Source organism: Toxorhynchites rutilus, chromosome 2 (assembly GCF_029784135.1).
Source record: "Toxorhynchites rutilus septentrionalis strain SRP chromosome 2, ASM2978413v1, whole genome shotgun sequence".
Classification (NCBI taxonomy): Eukaryota; Metazoa; Arthropoda; class Insecta; order Diptera; family Culicidae; genus Toxorhynchites; species Toxorhynchites rutilus.
Genome location: NC_073745.1, coordinates 236,194,559 through 236,218,713, shown reverse-complemented (window position 1 = coordinate 236,218,713; position 24,155 = coordinate 236,194,559). Strand labels below are relative to the sequence as shown.

The following is a 24,155-nucleotide window of genomic DNA, read 5'->3' as shown; positions in this document are numbered from 1 at the left end:
AATTCAGCTGTAACAGAGCCGAATTTATTCGTGTACATAACGATAATTTTGTTGTATATTACACAGTAGCCCTTTTTAGCGTGAGAGTATACCTTAGCCTTAGAGGGTCCATAGCTGTGAGCTCATGATCGTAGTATGGTGAAGCGGGCACGCTACAAATTACGAAGACCAAAAAAAAAGTTTTGGTAAGATGAAAAATCGAAAGACAAAGAAACGATTTTTTCGATTTTCTCAAGTGCAAAGAATCGATCCAAAAAATCCGAAATCGAAATGGAGAATATCGATCTTCTCAAGAACGATCCAAGATCGCCCAATTCTAGTAAGCAGCACAAAAAATTTGAGTAAGGTACACCAGGGCAAGTTGAACGATTTTTTCGAAGTTCAACTTTTTTGACGTAGGATTACGTCTTTCGGGAACATATTGGGGTACAAAATGATAATCGAAAATCGCACACATCGTGAAAATTGTCCAATTTATTTTATTTATTCATTTCGTCAAACAAATGTAGACTACACACTTATACACTAATGTTACAATGTTTTCTTAGGTTAAATATTATTTTTGCGGTACATGTTTCTTTTTAGCTGTTTTTTATTCATTGTTGTGTCAATTATTTCGCAGTGCTGATTGTATATACGCATCATGCGATTGATAGGGGCGTTATTTGCATAATTTGTTCTGGATGTTTTGGTTAGAAACAAATTTCGCGTTCTTAGTTGACGCCCAGGTACATAGAAATTTAGTTTTTCTAGTAATTCAGCTGACTGTACTCGTTGCGAAATTAGGTCATTAACAAAAGAAAGCATTGCAAATTCACGGCGTTCTTTTAGTGTTTGGATGTTTATGAGCATGCAACGTGCTTCATATGAAGGAAGTGGAAATGAGGTCCAGTTGAGTTTACGAGGTGCAAATAGAAGAAACTGTTTCTGGACTGACTCAATGCGTTCTTCATGTACGACCATATACGGGTTCCAAACGATGTTACAGTATTCCAGAATAGGCCTTACATATGTAATATATAAAAGCTTTATTGTGTATGGGTCCTGGAAGTTATGTGAGAAGCGTTTGACAAAACTTAACACACTATTTGCCTTATTTATTACAGAGTTGTAGTGTTCTATGAATGTGAGTTTACAGTCCAGGACGACGCCTAAATCTCTAACTATTTCACATTTTTCTACATTTTGATTTCCAAGACATATTACAATATTTGGTACATGTTTTTTTCTGCTAAATGTTATAGAGTTGCACTTTTTCACATTCAGTGTTAGTAGATTTTTATCACACCAAGTATGGAATACATGTATTTCGTTTCGAAATGCTTCGATGTCGTTTTCATTTCCAATTTCCGCGAAAAGCTTCATGTCGTCGGCATACACAAGTACATTGATACGCTTGAGAACGAAGGAGATGTCATTAACGTACAGAATGAAAAGAAGAGGACCAAGATGAGAGCCTTGTGGGACTCCCGATGTGACTTTTACTGGATTTGAAAGAGAATTTTGAAAATGAACAATTTGTTCACGGTTTGATAGATAAGAATTGAGCCAGTTTAAGAGTCTTTGTTCCATTCCTATTTTCTGCAATTTGAAGAGTAGTAATGGAATGTCGATGCGGTCAAATGCTTTACTGAAGTCAGTGTAAAGAGTTTCTACGTGTTTGCCATTTTCCATTGCATTCAAAATAAAAGTCACAAAAGCCAACAAATTAGTTGCAGTTGAACGGCCTTTGAAGAAGCCATGTTGCATACACGTAATTCTATTCTTTACTTGTTGGAAGACTTTTTCATTCACTATTGCTTCGAATAGTTTAGGAATGCAAGAGATAATGGCAATTCCACGATAATTACGTACGTCAGATTTAGCGCCTGATTTAAAGATAGGTACCAAAAAAGATTGTTTCCATTTTTCTGGGAATATTCCAGTTTGTAGTGACATATTGAAAATGCAATGTAAGGGAAGGGTGAGTTCCTCAGCCAGGTTCTTTAGGAATATAGGTGCTATTCCGTCAGGTCCTGGTCCTTTTGTTCCGTCTAATTTTTTTAGTGCATGGCATATTTCCTGTTGTGAAAGATAGTTCACCGATATGTCATATGGATAATCCGGTAAAAATGAAAAGTAGTTCCGATCGCGATTTTCTTCGGAAAATGTGGTATATACTTCCTGAAAGAAATTTGCAAAGAGATTACAAATTTCGTTCGAAGAATTCCTCACATCCTCATCGAGATGCATCTGCGATGGGAAGTTATTGCTTTTGAGCTTAGACTTTACGTAATTAAAGAATTTCTTCGGGCATGATTTGACTTCAGTTTCGACCTTTCTATTGTACTCTTCGTGTGCACTTTTAATTGCAAAATGTAATTCTTGGGAAATATTTTGATATTCAAGCAAATTTTGATGACTTTTGTCTATTTGGATTTTTTATGTGCTTTTTGTTTTTTATTCTTTAGATTTCTTATTTGAACGTTAAACCAAATAGGATATTTGCTGGTTGAATTTCTTCGTCTTCTTTTCTTCGGCACAAATTCTGATATTATGTTATTCAGAATTTCGTGAAGAATATGTACAGTTAAGTTGACATCTCGTTCGCTGTTTAATAAAGTTTGCCATTCTATGCCTTGTAGGCTACATTTGATTGCTTCAAAGTTCGTCTTGTTATATTCCGGTACTTCTTCATACTCCCAGTCGATGGGCAATTTTCTATTATGTATAAAGATTGAGTATTCAATTGCTGTGTGAAATTTTTCATTTTTCCAAAGAGGAGTCATGGACTCATTCACACAAAAGTCGTCGGTGATGTTAGTGAATAATAGGTCTAGATAATATTTTTGGAAATTTTTTACATGATTTATTTGGTTAAGACCGAGATGTGCAATTTCGTCAAATATATATTGTAGGGTTTCATTTTCCCCGACGACTGGGAGTAGAATGCATTCATTATCATTATCGGGAATGAAGTCTACTTTATTTTGATTGAAGTCGCCATAGATATGCAATTTCACTTCTGGTTCTAGTGTTTCTGCAATTCGATTTGCCGTCTGAAAAAATAATTCATACGACTTTTTATTTGCATGTTCGGGTGGGAAATACACAGAAGCAAATATGTGTACTTCGCCAGCTATAGATAATTTTGCCCATACATGCTCAAATTCTTTATGTTTTTCGGTTATAAGTTCCTCAGAAGTGAAATTTGCATTAATGGCAATGAGGACCCCTCCTCCAGACTTCTTCTGAGATAACGATAAGTTGCGGTCGTGCCGGAATACGTTAAAATTATTTCCAAAAACTTCTTCGCTTCTTACGCTTTCGTCCCAGCTAGTTTCAGTTGCAAGAATTACATTGAAAGAAGCGGGTAAAAGATTTTGATGAATTTCCTTCATTTTTGCTGGGCTTTTCATGCGATTGAAGTTTTGACAGTATATCAAAATTTCAGTCACATTCTGTTGAGAAAGCGGAGAAGTTTTTGAAAAACTAATTCTACTTACTTTACTGTTTTGATTTTTTCGACTACTATTTCCCTCTAAGGGGCGCGTCAACGTCGTTGAAAATTTAGCGGACTGTAGAACTTTGTAGATGCTTCCCTAGCATGTTGTAGCCGTTGCGTGTGTTCACTGGACAGGAATGCTCGGTGTGATGTGAGGTCTGCCAAGGCGTCAATGCGTGAAACTCCCAGCTCTTCGTGTACTTCCAGGAAAATTTCACGCAAAAGGTTTGTGTCTGTTGGTAGACCTTCAGCTGCGAGCATTACTGATGCACTAGTTCTTGTAATTCCACGAATACAAACAGCCGTTGTTTGGTCGTGGAGGAAGGACAGATACGTCCTCACTGTGTCCATTATTTTCGAGTCCCGTAGGCGTGCCTTCAAAAAGCGTCTGTCGCCGGCAGCAGATTGCTCCGTAATTCTTATTATAGGAGGTCGCATTGGGTCCAGAAGAGGAGAGCCTTCTCCAGGTGCTGAATTCGATTCCACAAGTGTTAGCGGAGTGGAATTTGCGTTTGACGTTGATTGGGTGCTGTTGCAATGCGGCTGATTTTCTGCTCGGTACGGGTTGATTGTTTCGCCCTTCCTGAAATTGATGTATTTCGGGATCGAGAGGCCAGCAATTGGATGGTCGGTATTTGATGGTGGGCCAGCAAACTGCACTTTTGCTGAGGCCAGCAGTTTCTTATCCGATTTATCGGCGCGTCTGTGTTGATTTTTGTTATTCGCATTGTTGCGAATGTGCTGGCTGTTGTTGCGTGCAGTTTGCTTTCTTCGCTTTCTGTTGAGTTTTGCTTTGTCGGCTGCTTTTTCTTGAAGCCTACGAATTCGTTGTTTGGCATCAAATTCCGACCAGTCCGGTTTCCAATGCCATTTATGGTCAAAGCGGCGCCATCCTGGAGAAGTGTGGTCTTCCTTCGTATGAACTGTTTTGATGGATGCGCGGCTTTCAGATAGTTCCTCTTCTAAGCTTACAGTTGGCTTGATAGTGTGGGAGACACTAGAGGAAGACAAAGCACTTGCCATTTCTTCCATTTGTGTTTTTACTTCGCACGCCAGTGTGATGTGCGAGTCTGTCAAGTCAGTTTTTAGGGACTCGAATAATTGGGGCAGAAGGTCGATGGAGTTTGTTGTTGTTGAATGTTTTATTTCCATTTCTGCAACTGCGACTGATGCCGCTAATTTCGCTGCTGATTCTACTGCTGCGCTGTTGTCCGTTGGGGCTATTTCTAATAGCGATGTTATGGCATTTTTGATTTCCGCAGTGCTGGTTTTTGTGTTGCTGAAGACTTGCGAGACGCTCTTTTTTATATCTTGCAGCATTTCTTCTATGTTCGAGAGGGTTTCATCGTGTGTTGCACTGAGCGATTTGAAGTTGTTTAGTAATTTATGGTTGGCTTCGAGTGTCATGCCAATGTTTTCGTTGATTGATTTTAGTGGCTTCACAAGCGACTTCATGCGAAGGTTAGTTATGAATTCTTCTTTGCAGTCCTGACATAGTGGCAGCATGAAGGATCGCAAAATTTCTTCATGATTTCGTTGCGCTCCCACACAGGCGGCGTGAAATTGGCGGTTGCAGGTTCCATAGCAACGCCACAAAAAGCGATTGTCGCTGAGCGCACAATTCACTATTCCGCACTTCATTACACTCGCGTCGATAAAAAAAATGTAAATAAATAAAGTGGAGCGCGCGGGTCACGTCGTAAAAAAGTAAGAATGTTTACTAATAAAAAAAAGTTACTTAAAAATATACTGGAGCGCTGGTGAAACCGGTCAGCACTCAACGACGGTTGAAAGTCGAAAAAAAAAACGCTTATTGCTCAGCCATTTCATTATGGATTGATGGAATTTTTGCGTCATTCTATTTCGGTACTCCATAACAATTTTTTATATTGAAGAAAATAATATATGTCATGAAACTAACTATCGAACAATTGAAAAATCTCAACCCCTATCCTAACGGAAATACCCTCTTTTGATTGGTCGAAATTGACGACACATGTGGCGGTTCCCTAACAAAGACATCAAAACCAAGCATCCTGGGGGAAACCGGCATTGTAAATACATGAAGGTAGGGAAATTTTTGTTCCCACCGGAAAGTGTTCCCTAACAGAGACATCAAAACCAAGGTGCCCGGGGGAAATCGGCATTGCAAATATATGCAAGTCGAGGCATTTTTATATTGCAAGTAAGGTGAGTGCTACGATTGATTCTAGCAAATACAATTTAAATTTGTAACTTTAATGTTGGTTGCTTCCTAAAATTTCATTTCAATGTCAAAAAGTATATTGTGAAAAATTTAGCACAAGTGTAGGTGTAAAATTGTATATGGTAGCAGCTGTATTAAAAATGACTTGATATATGAAACGATTTATTTCAATTTTCATAAATAAAAACCAAGGTGTGTTCCCTCTCGAGAACGGGTCGTTCGGTTTAAACTGTCTGTTTTGTTGTGTTCATTTTCACACAAAGAAAATTTATACGGCGAGAAAAATTGGAAAAGTGAACAAATATTAAAAAAAGTGATTTCCTATATGGTCTACATGTAGTATAGTATAGGTGTTGTAAGTCCAATTAAAATTCGCATTGTGTTGAATAAATACTCAGAAAGTAAAAAAAAAAAAGACGGGTAATGTCGGGGACATAACCGGAGTGACGTAGGACTATACAAAGGAGACAACTTTTGTTAAATATGTATTTTAAATATATTGTTTTATTTTCTTCTCCTACGTGAATACCTACCTATCTACCTGAAAAATGGATTAGTTTACTGTTTTCTCTTTATGAATATGTTGATGGTTCTGAAAAGAACCTTTGGTGTTGTGTTTTTGTTATCACTCGATATTCCCATCTTGTTCGGTTAAACCTTCCTGTTTAGCTATTGCGTTTGCCACTCGCCACAGCTTTCACAGTTGGAAAATTTCTTCCCATCCAGCTTGTGACATGTTGTTCAGTAAATTACATTTAATGCGACGTGCCGGAGAAACACTTTGCCACTCACTGAAACTAATTGTTGCCTTGATGAGCGCCGAACCGAAGCTGCTCTGTTATTGATGCGGGTTTTCTGATTGTCGTGAGCAGTTTTGCAAGCCAACTCGAGCACTCCGACGGCCGAAACTCTATAATCGCTGTTAGGTATACTGGTGCTCCGGCGCCAATCCGTTCGGCCTAGTTACCCTTGCGGAGCAATCAGTGAATGCGACCAACAAGGAACTGGAAACCTGCACGGTTCGAGTGAGACTTTGCCTTTCCCTTAACTTGTCCTCCTTTGTTACGTCCACGATGCCGATGCCGTACAACCACACGGGTTTACGGTTTGAAAGAAAATAAGATATTTTTTTGGGGTCCGCGTGTTTTATACTCTAGCGGTACACACTCACAGGATAGAGACAAACCGGCAGACTCAGCCAGAGGGGCGAGTCCAACGAGACGAACGAATGAGCGTTAAAAGGCAGCGATGGCAAAAAAATACATTCATTACGATTTGTTCGCTCGTTGGATTCACATGCAGGCTAAAAAGTGTCCTTTTCAGGATCACAAAATTATCTTCAATCTAAAGAGTTTATTGTTTTGTTATCTCTCGATATCCCCATCTTGTTCGGCTAAACCTTTCTGTTTAGCGATTGCATTTGCTACTCGCCACAGCTTTCACAGTTGGAAAATTTCTTCCCATCCAGCTTGTGACATATTTTACAGTAAATTACATTCAATGGCACGTCGCATTACCACCACTCAGTATCGGATTGGAGGTAATTTTAACCTGTAATTGAACATTTGCGATGACAGTGGTACAGTGTCGACTTTCAATGTGGGGTCATAAAGTCTGCTTCATTTAATATTGGAACAAATTCTTTTGCTCATTGTGGCGCTCCTAGTGGACGGATTTGGAAACTTTTTTCACCCACGTGTCGGGAAATTCATTACCTTTCACCATGTATTTATGTCATAACACCAAACGATAGCATTTTGTAAACAACCGCCATGGAAGCCGAACGGAGAGATAAAATTGTGCACAGTTTTCTTGAAAATCCATTGTTGTCGGCATCTAAGCTAGCTAAACAGCTTAAAATGCCCAGAAATACCGTATGGCGTGTTATCAAGCAGTACAAGGAAACATTGACGACGGCTCGGAAGCCGCATCCGAAGCGTCGGAGTGGAACTGTCGACCGGAAACTGCGTGGGAAAGTCATCAAGGCCGTCAAGAGGAATTCCAATCTTTCAGACCGCGATTTGGCCAATAAGTTCCAGGTGCGACGAATTCGTCTCCGGGAAGGAATAAGGTCAATCCGAGCCAGCAAACAGCCAAATCGGACGCTGAAGCAGAACAATGTGACCAGAATCCGTGCTCGAAAGCTGTACGACCAAGTGCTGACCAAGTTCGACGGATGTATTCTGATGGACGATGAGACCTACTGGGATTGGGCAAATCCCAGGTCAAAAATTTTATTTGGCGACGGCTCGGGGGGATGTACCTGCAAAATTTAAGTTCGTGTTTGCGGATAGAGAAATACTGGGCAATCACGAAGCGGAGGCTTAAGGCAAAGGGAAAACTTGTTAGGAACATGACTCAAATGAAGAACTGGTGGAATCAAATCGCCAAAACGGTGGACGAAAAGGGTGTGCGCCGCCTAATGTGCCGTATTACGGGAAAAGTACGAGAATTTCTTCGAAACAGCAATGAATAATTTTTTATGAAAGAGTAAAGAAAATGCTACATTTGTATGAAAAACAAATTATGAATTCGTTAATAAATGACTGAACTACACGCAATTGTTTGTGTTCCAATATTAAATGAAGCAGACTTTAATTTGGACCCCGAACTCTATGTTTACAAAAATGTCCAACTAAATATGTCGCATTACAGGTCCGTCCAATTAGCTAAATGTCGAGATAAGTGTAAATTACTGTACTTTCAAACTAGAAGCAGTTTAAGAATTGGTGAAAATCGATAAGCTCAGAACAACTGCCAAATTCACATACTCATATCCTCATATCATATCCTGGCAAACAAATTATGAAAAAATCAATTTGTGTTTTATTATTATTCTGGATAATGTTTTAGAAAGCATTGAACTGTATTTCCTAAACTCTTGTTTGGAAGGTTTAATGGCCCTGAAAAGCGCCTTGTTTTATGGAATGGTTCCAATTTAGAAAACTTAGTACTCGTGGTTTTGAAAAAAACCATTTCGAAGGCCCTCGATGCCCCCTTGTTCTGGATTTGCCACCAAAGCAGTTTGTATAAAGAACAAACTTTTTTTCATCTGCTACCTGATGCCGTTTTGCGATTGCGTTTGCCACTCGCCACTCGTTGCAACTGCCTGTTGTCTTGATGTCCACCGAACCGAATGTGGGTTTTCTTATCGTTGCGAGCAGCTTTGCCAGCTAACTCGATCACTTCGGCGGCCGAAACTATATAACGCCGGCTAGGTGGACTGGTGCACTGGTACTCACGCGCTCGGCCTGGCTACCCTTGCGGGGAACTCCAGATCAACACGGTTCGAGCGGGATTTTGCCTTTCCCTTCACTTTTCCTCCTTTACCATGTCCAGACATGGCTGCTTGGGTTGGTTTGTTGATGTGTTGTGATGCGAACCGATGTGGTGTACGGTTTGAATGAGAATGATCGTTACGGCAGCGGAGCGGGGATTTTTAAGCTGACTGGCTGGCTCGAGAATTACGCATGTGTGAGACTGCGACCAATGTTTCGTTCATTTTTTTCTTTTTTCTTTCCAATCGTGCTTCATTCTATTCGCTGCTGCTCTGCTTGCCCGTTTTGGTCGGTACGATTTGAGCAGCACAAAATGGACCAATCAAAAATGGGCACATAGTACATTTTGACAATGCTTGATATTTCACAATTATTCAATTATTTATCCCAAGAAAAATAATTGATGCAAAAACCTTTGCGATCTATTGAGAAATGCTCGAGTTATAAGCGTTCCAAATCTTGCATTTTTTCCTACTTGTTCAGTGCCTAGATTTCCATTTCACCCCCTATATCTTCCGGTTAGACGTAGTCCTACGTCAAAATTATAAAAGAACTACCTTTTCCATTTCGAATATTATTATTTTTTTATTTTTTATCTGTATTATAGTGACTTTCAACTCATTTGGCTGGTTCGTCACTTTTACTTCCATTTTTGGAAGAATGTCGGGAGTGAGAATTGAACTCGTGACCTTTAGCGTGAGAGGCATGGATGTTACCACTACGCCGGATCGCCTCCTCCATTTCGAATATGTTTTCTCTATGTTAAAGGTTTTACTGATGAGAAAAAATGATAATTGTGTTCGGTATTGATAATTATCATATATTACATTGGTCAGTTATTTTTTCTTTATTTCATCCATACATAACACCGGAGGCATCTCGTCTAGGATCACAGAGGGTGTTTTTCATCATATCTCGTTCCACATCGGTATCTTTTATTATTTAACCATCCTTCTGCAATCATCACTCGGTGAACACTGGTGGAGTGAACAAAAAATACCCAACAACCAAAGAGAACGGCCCTTTTCAGGACCACCAATCATTATCGAAGAGTTTACCGATGTAATTTTTCCAACATATCCAACATCATAGCCTAACGGAATCCTACGTCAACTATGCGGTCGTGTCTCGGACACAACCTTCCTGTGACTTTTTTATTAATTCGTTTAGTTTTACAGAAAGTTCAACTTGAAAGTTATCATAAAAAATCACTAAACCACTTAATTGAAATCTGTTTGCAGCATATACAAGGTATGACAGATGACTTTCGATAAACAATAGGGATTCCTCAGGATGTTCTGAAAAATATCAATTTTCAAAATGTTTTGTTTTGATATCCATTGTTTGACCTTGTCTCGTAAAGCGGGATAAGTTGAAACGCGGAACTATCGGGAGTTTAACCCTTTAACGGGCCGCGAGAACTAGGCAAGGGATCGACTTCAACTTCAGAGAACATAATCCTTACATGAGGAAGAACACATATTTACCTTTAGTTGCCACTGCCCGTTAACCCCAGAAACACTTCACTTTATTGCGCCTTTGGTTATGCAAAAATCGAAACAATATTTTTAGTGTAGCGATACCGATTATTTCAGCGATTTACAATTCTAGTTATTTCTAGTGCAACGAAAAAACCTGTTTTTTTATATAGAGTTTAAAAAAAAATGATTTTTTCACCATTTATTTAATTGAAAAAAGTGCATCATCTTACACAGTAGATCCTAATTAGTACGTTTACAGTGAAAAACTTTTCAATTTGTTGCATTTTCAACAAATTTAAACAGAATTTTCTGCCGGCGCTCTGAAATCGAGGATTTGTTGCATAAAAATTACTCCTAAATGATTATCGTACATTTTTAGCAGTCCAAAAAAATTTGGGGTATTTCCAGATACCTTTAGAACAGTGTTTGGATTTCGATCAAAATCGAATGATACACAATGTGTCATGCAAGTAAACTCTCACGAACATATAACCAAATATGAGAGGATCATTCAGATACTTGTATGAATGTCAGTAATCACTTGTGTAATATTTAGTGATTAAACTGAGAGAGGAACGAAGACTGTTTGCATATCCGATCTGTATCAAACATCGCATACCATTTTCGAAGCCTGCATACAAGTTTGAACCGCATATATCGTCCCATTTTACTATAGCGAAACCCACTGCACAGACAAGTGCAAAGCAATAAATGATACAAGAAAAATTACGTCATCATTACGTCACCATTTGCGGAGAGCAGCGAATAGGAAAAGAGATAAAACGCGAGAGTTTTTGCTTCTCACTGGAGCGGTGTTGCTAGTAAAACTATGCGGTCTATATGAATATACACATTTCAAGGGATAGAGGCGTTAAAAATGGAAAATATAATCTGACTACCCTTCCCTTAGCCTCTATCGTGCTAAATAATCATATAGTTTGCACTCTCTGAGACGTAAAAATCAGGATCTGCTACATTAGCTGAATATGAATCTTTCGCTTTGCGTTGTCCGTGCGATCCTGCTGTTTCATGATGCATGGAGAGGTCGGTATGCATATGTTAGAGGCAAAGAAGAAAATAAGCTTTCTACACCGAAAGCGTATATGATAGCTTTGCTTGCATGCTGGTGTGCAATGAAGTGCGAGCCGATGCAGAGTTGTCTCGTTCTCTTTTGTGTCGTGATTTGCAGCACATAACAACAATAGAATACCGCTGGGGGAAATGTTTCCTGAAAGATCATATTTGAACGAACGAAAGCGATTTTTTCAATGAGTGGATCATTTGGCAAACACTGCTTTGGAAGGTTAAATATTGAGTAAAATATTGAAAGAATATTCCAAGTGCAACAAAAGAATATTTTTTGTTGGTGGCAATATAGTTACCAGTACCCGTTAAAGGGTTGAAACACTAAATTGAAGAAATTACATAAAAACATTTGGAAAAAAGGGTTTTAGTACACGTGAGATGTAGGGGAGTAGTCTAATACACGCAAAATAGACACTACATACTAGGAATTAATATACGAAACCATAAAATCAAGAATACTATTTTGGACGCATTCATGTCAGAGTAGAGCCACTCGGAAGACCACTAATGAGGCTTATGGGATTATTCAAATATTCAAACATTACGTAACGCACTCAAAAAAGGAGAGGATGACTTGTGGAAACTTGTTAAGGAATAAATCCCACTAAATCAAAACATTTTTATTCAAATGACCATTTGAATAAGAGGGAGTCTAAAATGATAAAAAAAAATCGTCACGTAATATTTGAACGACATACACAGCAATGTTTAAAAAATAGTTGATTTTCACTGATTTCATCTTACCCCAGGGTTGAAAAAAACATGGTGTAAGTTCAAATGCTCAGAGCTATACGGAAGAAGATTCTTCAGTTTTGTTTTTAAAACCATAACACTTTATCCCTATTTGATTACCTGACGTGCAATTCTGGCGAAATTTTTGAAAAAATCTGTGTTTTCGGACCGATTGAGTCATCGCACAAAAATGTTTGTTTTGATTTCACGGAACAAGGAAAAGTAAACGAAGGCGCGGATTGCGTTAAATTCATTCCAATATTCTGGCAATGACTGTCACGAGGTGGGTTGAAAGATAATGTTTACTATATATATTTTTATCACGTCAATCCATCATTCCTAGTAAAAGTTATGATTTCCATTTTAACTTACCCCGAATTTCAACTTGCCCCGGTGTACCTTATAACACAAGAGTCGAAACGCGTTTCATCGAGTCAAAAAAAATTCATTTGTTTTTTTGGATATAAAAGAAGAATTTAATATTTGATTCATCCCTCTAAAGTCATATCACCTTTCTCATTAAAAAAAATCCAAAAATGCCATACAAATGAAACACAAATTTCTGCATAACTCGAGAACTAATCGAGCATAGGGGTAAGGGTAAAACTCGAGGAAGGAATCGCCTGATTTCAGATGCCATCATTTCATTATATTTTCTGTATCAAACATGTATTCCATATAAGGGAGAAACATGTTATTTGCAAGTGATTGAAAAATCTTAAACAAGAATTAGGTCTGAAAATTATTTGATATTATAATGACGAGTTCTTGTACAAGTACTAGGAAATTTATAGTAAACGTTCGCTTATTAAGAAAACGTGGATGTTTGAAAGCGTTTATAACAAAAATCCATATTGGGCGAAACAAAGTTTGCAGGGTCGGCTAGTTATTCATAAACTTGAATGTTCCCATCAACCAAATTGAAGCTCGCTAATGACACTCAAAACCTATGATAAAAGATTTGCGTTAGCAAATTCCGTAAAAAAACAAACATCGTTAATTTTTTAGTTTTAGTAGTGGTTTCAACTATTTTGTTTGTTGTTTTCATGTTAAATATTAGAGAATGTATGAACCCACAATAAATGGGTGAAAAAAAAAAATGTTATGCGGAAATCTTCATTAAAATTAATATTGAAGTAGTGTTCGGAATATTAATCAAGTTTCTACGCATGATTCATATTACGAACACTTCATTTTCAAATGTAAATTTACTGAACTTTAATGTTATAAATAATTGAATAATCAAAACCCTGAAACTATTTGGGTTATAGCCTTCATTTTAACATCATTTACAGGTATTGATACAGCCTATAATTTATAATATTAAACATTTGCAAAAAAGTGACAGTCAAAACCAATGATAAAATGTTTGCGTTAGCAAATTCAGTAAAAAACAAGCATCGTTCATTTTTCAGTTTTTGTAGTTTTTTCAACTATTTTGTTTGTTGTTTTCATGTTGTGTGCAAGAAATGATAAGAATCTTCAACAAATGGATGAAATAAAATGATATTTTATATAGAAATCTTCAATAAAATTAGTGTTCGGAATATGAATCAGGTTTCTACGCATGATTCAAATTGAGAACACTTCATTTTTAAATGTGAATTTACTGGACTTTAATGTTATAAATAATTTAATATTCAAACCCCTGACATTCTTTGGGTTACAGACTTCATTTTACCAACATTTACAGGTATCGATACCGATATAGTTCCCTTGGTCCGAAACCTTGTAAACTATAAGAAGCAAATACAATCAATATTTACAAAAGCAAAATCCAATTTTTTTGCGAGCATATTTTTTTTCAAAAAATACTAGCTAATTGATTTTAATTTGATATATCGATCATATGAATCGGTCCAGTAGTTTAATTATGATTTTTTTAAATAGCGTTTCTGCTGTTCGGAAGTTGAGACAAAAGTTTTTTTTTTATCTGTATTATAGTGATTTTCAACTCATTTTGGTTGGTTCGTCACTTTTTACTTCCATTTTTGGAAGAATATGTCGGGAGTGAGAATTGAACTCGTGACCTTTAGCGTGAGAGGCATGGATGTTACCACTACGCCAGATCGCCTCCACTTGAGACAAAAGTGATTAAACATATTTTTAGTTTTTCACCATGAGTATGTATTTGTAAATCAATTTTATTGTAGTCAAATGAGAAAGAAGGCTCCATTGTATTCAACAATCAAATTAATTTCGCGCAACATATGCATTAACTAGCGTCATTCATTAATACTTAGTTGAGATTTCTTAAGCCAAATAACACGTCTTGAATGTATTCAGAGGGGAAGCTCTAGAATACGCGTGACCACAGTGCAAGTCGGAGGAAATTTCTTTGACGAAAAATCCTCCGGCCAGAACGGGAATCGAACCCGAACACCCGGCATGATAATGTGAGACGCTAACCACTCGGCCACGGGTGCACCCTACAACTTTACACATAAACTATATAAAATTATGTATTTAATATTCGGTGGCCGAACTGAACACCAACGGAGACAAAAAGACAGTGAATTTGAAAGGTAACTTTGAGCTCTTTCAAACCACAAAGCATTGCTTTTCTCTATTGTACGTAATTATTACTATTATGATTCCACCTAATTCTGATACACCTGCTCACATCCCTCATCAAGTACTGAGAAACGTAACAGTATTGATTAAATTATTGATTGAATGAAAAAAATCGAATTCAATTGCATTCAACACAATTGCTAAAGTAAAGAATTTGTCAACGCCATATAATGTAAGGCACCTTGGTTTTTATGGCTGTGTTGGGGAAACCATAAATCGGTCCAATAAAAACGGGGCAGTTAGGACGTTTAGATAGCGCTTGAAATTTTACAGTTATTCAATTGCCTATCTCAGAAAAATGACATTTTATGAATTATGATGATAGATGCGTAGAAATATTTCCTATCAATTGCTCCAAACATCTTTCCCATCCATTAAGAAATGTTCGAGTTATAAGAATTCGAAATCTTTCATTTTTATCCTACCACTACTTTAGATTTTCATTTTACCTGCCATATATTCCGTTTAGACGTAGTCCACGTCAAAAAAAAATCGAGTACAAATTGTTCACACGTCCAATACCAACCGAATCAGCTTAAAATTTTGGAGAGTGGTTTTCCCACCTAGAGGCACAGAACTGAAAAACGATTGATAAAATTTTTCTCCCATTCAAATGAGAGCTAGTCTAGTGGCTAGATACCCAACAAACTCACGCACTACCACCATCGCTTACACTAATATTTTTTCCACAGGATATTTTTATTGCCGATAGGTGGGTAGTTCACAGCATCTTGAGTTAGAATAATACTGAAAGGAGAATGAGAAAAAACACAACAGTTTTCCTAGAAATAGCATATAAAAAGTTAGATTTCATTGCCATCCTTTCGTGGACAAGAATTGATGGGTTTTATTCCGGCGGGAAAACTCACCGGAAACACATTTTGAATTCTAGTCCGAACAAAGCTTCAGAGGATTGTTATATACAGCGCGTCTTCTTCTAATGGACCAAGCGATGGAGACGCACTATAGTTAAATTATTTGCTTCTTATGAGTTTCCTCACATTCAAATATTATCGCTTCGGTTAACACTTTCAGATTATTCTCGAAACCTCGATCATCCGCTCAGCATTCTCTGAAGTCAATCATCCAGAGTATCACTTTTCCAAGCACGTCATTCGGTAACCTTACTTTCCGACGGTTTATTTATTTTCTTTCGCCCATCCAACCGAGTGCCCCAAGGGAGGGTGTAAATTTCACAAAACAAAGCCCTCGGTGAACGCGAAAATACCACCTGGACAGTTGCGCTTTCCCCCGTGGCTGCCTTTGTGGTTCCAGATCCAGATACAACGATGCTTGCTTACCAGACAGATGAAGAGACGGAGAGAGAGAAAGCGCGATCAAGATGAGGATAAAGATTAACAGTCAAGAATCCGATACACCATCGGATTTCTCCAGCCAGCTTAGAACGGTAGCCATGGGGAGGATTTATACGGGCGTTTAACTTTAAACAGAACTTCCATCGACCGGCGAAATGCCCCGTTCCAGATTGATGATAGCGTTTTTGTGGGCGTCATCAGTTTTGTGGCCGTTCCAGATTGATGATAGCGATTTTGTGGGCGTCATCAGTACTAGGAAGGACGAGGAAATGAAGGAAAATATTCGTCTGCTCACTATCTGTCTGTAGCTTTGTCTTGGCAGGAACAATGAAATGCCAATCGCTGGAAAATAGCTGGCACATTTATTATGGGCGTCATTCATGACGTTGATTGTCATGCTAGCGGTGTCGCATTACCGAAGATACTGTATTAATGGTAGGATTATCTCTTCGTAGCATCACGTAATGGTGGAAACTGTTTCAATACGTCTAGTAAAATATTGTGCGCTTTGTAGTAATGATGGTTTAAAATAACTGCGCAAGTTTTTGAAATATAGCACAGTAGACACAAAATTGATTACACCTGTTATTAAACTTCCATATTTACAACAGTTGTTCTCAATCCGTAAAGCTATAGAAATAGAGCCTTACACATGAATGATTTGATAAAAACAACGTTGCTCTGATCCTCATTGTGTACTAGAATCACCCAGAGCTAGAAGTTCAAACGAATGACACCAATTGATTTGCTACACGCGCTGTACACCCAAACAAAATCAACAGGAAAACTTTTGTTTTGCATCACAACACAACCTATAACCCCACTGAACACGTGCCATCGTACGAGCTGCCGTTGATACTTCTCGAAGTGAAAGAACCATTTCAATGTGGAAAATTCAACAATACCAAACATTATTGGAAGGAATAATTTATGCTTTTGTCGGCGCTCACCAAAGCATACAGCTCCGTTCGATACATTTTTTATGCTCCCGGCGCACACAGACACACAAACGGAAGGGTATGCGAAAGTTGCCTTTTTGTGTCACCCCAACTGGTAGCACCAGTACCTAATGTATCTTTCCGTGTCCGTGGAAATGACGCTACAATTTGGGTTCCATATCACGTCGTTGCTCACGTACAGAACGAAACGACGCTCACCACGCTAGTGGCCATCCCGCTACCGAGGGCCTTAGGAACTCGCTACTTTATGTGAACACATTTGCATTTTTTGCGTCTTTTTTCTTTTTTTTTTATAACTTCATCCCCTTCCCGTCCTTTTTTCTTTAGATTTTGTTTAGACGCGATCCGATGAAGTACATCCGATAGTCATCCGCCATCCGAGGATCTAAGATGTTTTCACGCAACAGAAAGGGAAAAAAACGATAAACGAAATTGGAGGCCATTGTGTGAAATATTGTCACACATTATTGCTTTCGGTGATCGGTGTTTATTCCAGATGATGATAAATGGCTGGAATAATGCGTGGGAAGAAAATTTTCGAAAATCGCTCTCGATTCGGTGAATGGTTTTCTTGTGTGTGCTATTGATTGATAGTGATTTGGGATGGAAACCTTTTCGGGAGTGTAAGATGTTTTTATTTTCATTTTCAAATAAAGAAGCTTTTATCAAACATGATGAGGTATATGTAAATTCCATACAGCGAGAATGGTAAATCTTTAGAATTTCAGCTCTCGAACTGAATGTGTCAAGATTAGATTAGATTTGCTTATTATCTACGTGAATCAACATAAAACATAAAACTTTGAATCTGAAGCAAATAGAGATAAAGGGGATCAATAGTATATTAACTATCAAAAAATACTGTAGAATCTTCATAAAATATACATCTTCTGTCCCGAAAATATTCGCTTTTTGATATAAAAACACCGCACTAAATATATTCAAATTTCTTTTTTGTGTCAAGTTGCTCTCATCATGAACTGTGACTGATATTTCGCATAAAAAATGTACGTCTCACAGTTTGTGAGCATATGTGTCAAGCGTTATGATAGCGTCGATTTCTGGGAACAAATTTGGTGAGGCTCAATAGATGTTCAAATGTGGCGATAAATCAACAAAGTGTCAAGTTTCGTACCATATGGTACCCTGTCGGATACAAACGGTTTTCTATGTGAAATGAAATGCACGATTGTTACGATTTTTGATCGACGGTTTTACTAGAAACACAACGAAATTTTTACCGGAATCACTTAATTGCTATTGCTATTGGAATTGCTAATTCACATTTACGAATAAAGATTGTACTCGAAAAAAATGCAGCACTTTCTTTTGTTCATAACTTTTTATTGCATAGGTACTATATAGCTTTTATTGCATAGGTATTATATAGGTTTTCACGAAATTTTGGGTAAAACTAGTTTAGAGTGTAATGTTTACATGTGCGAAATTTCGTCAAAATCTGTCAAGTGGTTATCGAATCGAGATGGCTTTCAAGCAAGAAATGCTTCGATAGAAAAATTCTGGGCAATTCTGAAGGGCAAGCTCCGGAAATCAAGGAAGGTCTTCAAAAACAATTAGGATTTGAAGAAACAGAAAACAATTCGAACGTGGAAAAATAGATCTCCAGCTGATTTTATGATGAACCAACATTCCGAATTAATTAATCGCCGCAAAAGCAACAAGTTTGTTCACTATGATCGGAGAAATGAACAAGTGGACAATTTTAAGAAATGATTGCAATCCGGAGTTAAGTCTACGGAAATTTTTAACCATCGTAAGCAGGGTTGCCAACTATAATTTTCAAAAATCAAGAAGAATGAAAATAAAAATCAGGATGAAATCAGGATAGCTCATATTGGGTTGTCTGGAGAGTTCGTATCGATTTTCGGAGAAACAAAAGCATCATTTTTATAAGCAGACTTACATTAATTCAATTTTGTCTTTTCATTTCGTTCTTCAATCTTTTACCCAGCTTTCAAATTCTATCCTCCAAGAGACCCTTGTTTTCTTTTGTTTTTCTTGCCATTGAGAGAATTTTGCAGGGATCTTCTGATCGTTTATAAATTCCACCCAAAAACCTACAACATCACTACATTGATTCGCTGAAAATTCATTATTCATATTTCGTCAATACTTTAGAATGAATCTTTACTCATCAAATGAGAAAAGAATATAAGCAGAAGATGAATTGTTGAATGTTTTTGAATTTTGATATTATTTGAATCGATTTGATATTTAATATATTTACTATAGTTTCACCATTAAAGTTGATTCTGACGATCAAATGTTATAAAAAATCGTACTATTTTGGCTTTGAGTTTATAAAGTTTCTCTTGAGCAACATTACACTCTGAAACGCATTCCTTCATCAACAACTTTGCGGCTTCTTGTATATACAAATTATACAAGGTAATGTTGTTTCTCAAACATAATCTCTTTATTATTTCTTGAATTTGTCATGAAACTATATTGGATTGTTTTGAAAAACCACGAAATATTTGTGGGTAGTGAAAATAGTTCGGGTCTTTCACTCTAGAAAAGCTTATTCAGTCGATTTGCAACGATCATATTATACGAAGTATTGATTAATAAGATTGGTACAGCTTTGTACCAGGAGAAAAACTATTACAGGGAACCCAGTACATTTTTTACGGATAATTTTCTTTCTGATAGAGTAAAAAGTACAAAAACCAGGAGAAATCAGGATCATTTCTGAAAAATCTGAGAAAATTGAGTGTTTGTCAGGATGTCAGGGAACGTGCCAAAAAGTCTGGGAAATCCTGGAAAATCAGGAAGGTTGGCATCTCTGATCGTAAGAATGATCTGCAGTTTCTCACCGAAAGTCTTTTTGAAAACATGCAGGTAGGAATATATGATGGGATCGGTTCTGTTTCAACAAGCTCGAAATTCTCATCCTCTTTGTCGCCTGAGGAAAGAAGCTCTATCGTCATATGAATCGAAGTTACTGAAACGGCAGCGAGAATTGTCCTAATTGTCGTTTAAAGCAAAGAATTACAAACAATTATTTTATTGGGAATTATCGATAAACATCCATAAACTTTCTGAAGTTGCTCAGAAACTACAGAACTAGTAAGGCATTTGATATTAGCTTAAATCTGTTTTTTTTTTAAATTACTGAAAAATCAGGGAATATCAGGGATTTTCTTTCGGTATTTTAACCGACACCCTGTTTGTGAGACCCGTTCGATTCCCTTCAGTCCTAAACCGAACCGATATAATACAAACAAATGAGCTGTTGTAAAAACGATCAGTAATAAGGAGTAAAACTATCAGACAAATAAAATAGCTTTATTAGAAAAATCAAAATTTAAGGATTCTGGACATTACCAAGAAATGCGATCCACATTCGGTATAAAGACATAACCTATGTCAGAAAGTAAACGGAATTGACTGTCACTAAACTGACACTACTGTTCTCAATACTGACACGAGGTTTAGATGTGGTTTATCATTTAGTTTCTCTGCGATTTAAGTATTTTACGGTGAATGTATCACTTAATGAAAATTTGAATACCGTACTCGGAAAAAATGTAACAGACAAAAATACTTTGGACTCAACACTACCCATCAAATCCTGTGCAACACTTGCGTCAACACACTTTCATCCATTTTTCCTTCAATCTTTATATCCCTTCCATCGACCACAATTTTACTAATGGGCGAAGTTCTAGCGAGTTCGGCGAATTTGCCTCCATCGGCATTAACGGTTTCGCGTAATGGCACGCTGCCAGATTCGATCGACACAGACCTTCGTGGGCGTTTCTGGAGACATTATTGTTTTATATATTTATCCGTTGATAGTCGCGGTCAGTATGTACGGTTCACTGAATTTGCCGCACCCACAGATCGCCTGTTATTTCAAGTATTTCTTGGCAAATGTGTCGACCTTTTTCTTCCGAAACTTTTCCGGAACATCCAGGCGGGACTTGCTTACGAAAAAATCCAGGCGGAGGATCTGCTTGTGTTCCGCTTCTATGTACGTCTCGACGTCCATTACGACGCATTTCTGCTGCACCAACCATTCGCGGTACAGCTTCCCCAATTTGTTCATCGGTTTGGCTAGGCGCCTTCTTTACCTCGAAGACATGAAGTCCGGCCCGCTTCATTGTCTGCTGGACGAACCAGACGGAAGATATTAGTTTGTTGGCCACGTCCCGAAAGGTTCGGATTGCGCTTGAAGTAATCCCTCACCTTGCTTGCCTTTAAGGGGTCAGTTGTCTTCGCTTTTCTTCCGGTGCCAGCTTGCACCGCTGGGTCGTCTGGGTCTCCTTGAACGATTTCACCACACTGGACACTGTCGAATGATCGATTCCCATCTGTTTCATGATCGCAGGCCTGTGGGGCTGGCCTGGATTTTCCACGATCACGTCCACAATTCTTAAAAATGCATTTCGTACCTTGTACGTTGACATAAGTGTATTATTTCTGTTTTTGACGTACGACTTCGTCTTTCAGGAAGGGTTGTAACGAACTTTCCCTGACCGTGACAAGCCACTAACGCCGAGGAAGGCTGTTACCAGACAGAAGTCCAGCTAGAGACCAGCAGGGCGGACTGTTCACGGGTTGCTACCCACAATGAGGCAACTCAGAAGGGGGGAAGGACGACATTTCGAGGGTATAGAGTTTATCACTTCGGAATAAGGGTTACTCACGGCACTCTGGTAGAGACTGCCAGTCACCGGATGCTGCGGCTCAGAGTTGAGGGAAACTCGGGGAAACTGACACTGCGTCCTTGAGCTCGGTCCTCCTGGTCGGGTGGGAAACTCTCCCACAACTCACTCGGGTAACACTCCCCACAATCACACGCACGGACACCTCGGACACCGACTCGGGCCTTCCTTTTTTTATACCCGGCGACCTCTTTTTTTTAACTCCGTCACGCGCTTCAAAATCTCACCACTCACGGCTTTGGCGCTCCCCCCAAAAGTGCTCCGCTTTTCAATCTTTTCTTTTCGACCTCTCCTTCTCTCTTTTTCTGCAAACTTTCTCCCTTTCCCACTTCATTGTCCTCCTCTTTATTTTTTTGTTCCGTAGGTTCGCATTTCCGTTCAACGTAAACGTCGCAGGGAAGATTGAGTGGAGATTGGAATGACTCAAAAACGAACTTATGCAACTTCCCCGTCGACGTTGAGATGGCGCTAGTCGCATGCCAGTTTGTGGGATTAACGCTACGTTACAGGGTGTCAAATCAGAAAACAGATCACGTTTTGTATGAAAGAATGTTATCGTTAATAACTATTTTCGCTGTGAATGAATTCTGATAATTTGAATACCAAACGAATCGGAAATTTTCTAAGATTTAATTAATATACTATACATTACAATTCCATAATCTCTATGCGGTTGAAATTCATGAAAACTAGAAGCATTCCCATTTTTCCTTACGTTTGTTTTGTCGATCTGTGGGTTATCCTACCCGTACCGTCAATAACGAGCATCGAATACATTCTTTTCTGCATGTTTTTAAATTATTTTCTATAAATAAGCCAACCGCGATTCGAAATAACAGTCTCGAGCGAGCAAGCGAGTACATCACAACGAGCGGACACTGATACACACATATACACACACAGCTTGATGCAAGAATGAAAGGAATAGATTTTCATGTCGTTGCATGTGTTCAGCCACAGACAATTAAAGAAGACATAGGAAATATTGCGATTTATGCACTACGATTTTTCGATTAGATCTCAGTGGTATTTGTATCAATTGATAGGAAATATTTCTACGCAACCATTACAATAAAGTAAGTTACACATTCTTTGAAATATGCTTGAGTATACCCTTTCGATTTTCTAAATCAGCAGTCAGTAAAATTCATTAAATGCATTTTTACATAATCAAACAACATGGTCGATATAATAACATCCTGGACCATAATTACATAAACTGTTAGTAGCATGACCTACACGATAAAAGGTGAATTGAGCACGAATTGATTGGACAACAACCTGAACTTCAATCTAATAAAATCTTCATCAACGTTTAACCCCTTCACGTATAACGTCGAACCACACTCGTGGCGATAAGACTGTGCCAGAACGTACCACATCGAACCTCACTTGTGGTGTATCGATGTGAAATGATTACAAAACTTCTGGCGTATGATGTTCGCTCAGCAGAGTAGCGAAACGACTCGATGTGCTCGTGTTTTGGTCGTGCTGTTGGAAATCAAATCGCACGGCAAGGGGTTAAGGAGTGAAACCATCCAATATCATCTTCAAAATCATTCCTAGATCACCCCTTCATTGATTCTGCCAACTAATCACATTGTGAGCTAACGCCGGATTGTAGGCGAAAAGATTGCTCGATGCGTTATGGGGGAAAACGAGTGGCAAGTAAAATTGAAATAACATATCCGTTTTAATCGTCAAATTTTTTACTTTTTCTACTATATTCACTGTTCATGTCATAAGCAAAAAAAATGCTGGATATATTTCCTGTCTAATGGCATACAACAAAACTCTTAATGAATCGTTACATTTTTCGTAGAGTTACACTCCCATATAGAAATCAAAGACATAGTCCTATGTCAATAGATATAATTGAATGGAAAAACTCCAGAAAATATTGTTTCTTCAACTGCATTTAGTTTTAATAGTCATTTAATTCAGTTTCCTCTAAACAAAATTATTGATTTTCGCCCTGTAATACTGTATGCGCGAGTATAGGACCCAACGGTTGATGTCAGATAGGGGAGAGGGAATATCTCAAGGTACTTATTTTCTTCCCTTGCTAGCCGCCTTGTCGACGGCTGAGATTCCGAGATATCCGGAATATTCAGGAACCCAATAGAAGATGTATTTTCTGAAACGCATACGTTTGTTGCTTTGTTCAGCTCATATTGGTCGGCTCCGTACAAGTCACTTTTGCGAACTTTTAAGTTTGAAGCTTCTAGAGAATAAACAAAAGTGAAAAGCATGTTACTCACACTCCAAATGAAAATTAAAATCTGTTTTTGGAAGCTACGATAAAGTTACAACAAAATGATAATTATATACAACATATACAACAAAAT

The 24,155-nt window shown here is 38.0% G+C and overlaps 1 protein-coding gene across 1 annotated transcript in view; it reads left to right on the top strand.

Annotated features, from left to right (window-relative positions):
• LOC129765521 (melatonin receptor type 1B-A-like) overlaps positions 1 to 24,155 on the top strand; it is an 85,411-nt gene that overhangs the window by 14,746 nt on the left and 46,510 nt on the right. The window lies entirely within an intron of this gene.